Source organism: Nanorana parkeri, unplaced genomic scaffold (assembly GCF_000935625.1).
Source record: "Nanorana parkeri isolate BGI_ZX_2015 unplaced genomic scaffold, ASM93562v1 scaffold113, whole genome shotgun sequence".
NCBI lineage: Eukaryota > Metazoa > Chordata > Amphibia > Anura > Dicroglossidae > Nanorana > Nanorana parkeri.
The window spans coordinates 609,702-612,883 of NW_017306381.1; the positions used below are offsets into that span (position 1 = coordinate 609,702).

General features: G+C 48.3%; 1 protein-coding gene across 3 annotated transcripts in view; it reads left to right on the plus strand.

Annotated features, from left to right (window-relative positions):
• The window catches only part of KCNIP2 (potassium voltage-gated channel interacting protein 2), a 290,048-nt gene that overhangs the window by 548 nt on the left and 286,318 nt on the right, over nt 1-3,182 (plus strand). The gene's annotated exons all lie outside the window — the stretch shown is intronic.

Consider the following 3,182-nt stretch of genomic DNA (forward strand, 5'->3'; position numbering starts at 1 on the left):
TATAGTTGTGGGGGTGATGGTGGGGGAGGGGTCATATATGCTGGAACTTGTAGTCCCCTTACAGTTGCAGGGCACTGGAGCTGAGCAGATTTCAGATCCTTTTTATAGACTGGGGGGGGGGCATATATGCTGGAACTTGTAGTTCCCTTACAGTTACTTCCATCAGCAGGTACCCTGGAGCTGGGCAGATTGCAGATCCTTTTTATAGTCTGGGGGGGCATATATGCTGGAATTGTATTTCCTTACAGTTTCTTCCAGTGCAGGTGCCCTGGAGCTGAGCAGGTGGCAGATTAAAGATCCTTTATATAGTGGGAGGGGGTTATATATGCTGGAACTTGTAGTTCCCTTACAGTTGCAGGGCACTGGTTGTTCTTAGACGCAGGTGTCCTGGAACTCTTGGCAGATTTCAGATCCTAGTAGTCCAGCAGCTGAAGGAGCGCTAGTTGGTTTGTACCTAGGTACCTACACCATCGGTTTGCAGTCACACAGGTGAATCTTGTTCAGGATCGGTCGTGGCTCTTCCACAATTGATCGCCAGCTGTGCCCATGCACATTACAATCTGATTGTACAATCTGCTTATAAGTTACCGTTCACACCTGTGTGATTTGAAGCGCTTTGTCCGTCATGCGTCAATACACGACCGATGAAGTCCCATTATATTCCATGGGGCCCGTTCACACCTATGCAACGCGGCTTGAAAAATGGCGCAGGCACTTTTTCATTGATGCGACGCGGCGCGTTTTGTGCCCCCACCCTTACATCTGCCATACTGGATATAAGTTGAATGGATTGATTAGGAAGATTGTACACCCAGGTTGCTGCCACCTTTAAACCTTCAACGACCAGGGTTGGCGGCGAATGTTTGTGATCGGTCGCACACAACGGCGGCTTTACCCACCCTGTTGCGCCCGACCTTTCGCTCACTAGGGACTCAGCGCAGATATTTTGTGATTGATCAGGGACGATCTTTGCTGGCGTGGCCCAATTTGGCAAAAAAATACTCCGATGTCATTTGGCCTTTTAAAAAAAAACGGATTCCCTGGATTCCTAAAAATCTCAAAAACAGATTTTTAAATCGCTTTTCGGGCAGGCGGCGAATCCCTTAACCAACGATTTCACGTTCAGATCAGCGCCTCTCACCGAGGGGTTAATCTCGTGCCACAACAGATCTCACATGTAGCCGAGTCTGTAGGCGCTGAGCGCAGGAAGGGAGTGAAAGACGGGCAAGACGCTCCCACGAAAAGGGCCGCGGCATCCTGGGACTTGTAGTTCCTCAGCAGCCGGAAGACAGCTTCCAAAAACGAAAACTTAATACAGATTATTAATGGCATAAATAAAAATGATATTTATTAATATTATAATTATTTTAATATATATTTTATTAATAGATGAATATTGCTGTCCGGGATGCGCGAAATGGAGAGTTTTCGTTTTCCTTAAATTTCGGCGACAATCGAAAGATTTCAGCGCAATCTCGTCATTTTGGGAATACGTCCTGGAGTCAATGGGAAAGAGGAATTGAAGGTGGTATTTTTTTAAGGGTGCATTTGGATTTAAAGGACAACTGTACCTATGAACAATTTATTTAAATAAATGACCCCCCCCCCCCACTTGTGTGTATCCCACTGGGGCATCCACAGGAATGAATGGGGCCACGGCACGCAGTATGCGTTGCTGGAAGGTAAGTATTTGTCCTAGTGGGATACACTCTGGAGTGGGGGGAGGAGGATATATTAAATGATGATTGCACAAAGGTACAGTTGTCCTAAGTCCCCATTTACACCTAGGCATGAGCGCAGCCAGACGCGTACATGCAACTTGTATGATTAGAGTTCTCCAAACCTGTCCTCAAGTCCCACCAATGGTTCATGTCTTGTGGATAGCCAAACGGCTAGCTAAGCAGCACTGCTGGGGCACCACTTGGGAGGCTTCCTATATCTCCTTTCGGTGGAATAGGCTCATGCTACTAAGTGCCCCGGATGCCTTGTAGATGGTGAGGATGAGAATGACCAAAGAGGGTCTACATCAGGAGCAGGCAACCTTGGCACTCCAGCTGTTGTGGAACTACAAGTCCCATGAGGCATTGTAAGCCTCCGACAGCCACAGGTGCACCACAGCTACGGTGCTGAGGGCTCATGCGTCTGCGTGCATGAAGCTGAACTCCAGGCAGATATAAAAGACGCACCTCAATGCAGCCTGTAATCATTCATTCATCATTATAAATGCGTGCAATGCGGGCGACTGACTTTGCGGAGAAGCAGCGCAAGTAGCCGATCAGTTCATGCGCTGAGCATGCTGATAGGATAAGAGAGGAGAATGACAGAGAGATGAGCTCATTAATGTGCTGCTTCTCCTTTCACTGCCCAGTGACAGGCTGGGGGCGGGGCCAGGATGACCTGGGATCAGAGGATGTGGGTTGAATGGTGCTGGTTATAAAACTGAGGACATCTAGGGGCTGAATGACCCCCGAGGACGTTTGTAATTGCTCGGTAGCATGATGGAATCCACTTTTATTGGGAGATTCTGCGAAATGAAGCATTCACAACCGGAGCAAAAAAGTGGGGAAGTCGCTCATGGCAACCGATCAAGTTTTGTGCTACAGATATCAAAACCTAGGAAACTGGTTGCCAGGGTCAGCAGCTCTCTTCAGGCCCTAGTTTGAATCATTCAGCCATGGATGTGTTGGAGGTGAGTGGACGACGAGGGGTTAATCGTGTTGAACTAGAGCAAAAATCCTTCTACCTTGTGGTACTACAAGGCCCAGCGTGCTCTATAGCAGCCCATCTGCCTCTTCTGGAGTATCCTCCTGCCATAGCCGCTGACACTGGGCTTGTTTGCAGAGCCGGGGCTGTGCGCAGGTGTGAATTTGCATACACCTACAGTTTGCATCCCACTGCTGGAATACACCGCCACCTCCAGTACAGCTTAAAGGGGAACTGACGCGTCTTTTCAGGTTTGAGTTCTGACGGCAACATTTATCAACAAGTTATTATCGTCAAGACTACTCGCTTGCCGTACCATATTCACCCAAAGATTTGTAGGTGGTAGCTGACTGTATGCCTGATGGTGCATTTGTCATTGATTCCAAGCACCCAGAGGACATGTGTTTTCAATGAGAGTCTATGGACAGATCTCCAAGCCCAGTGGGATCTATACTGACAGAGCGGAGAGGGGGGAGAGA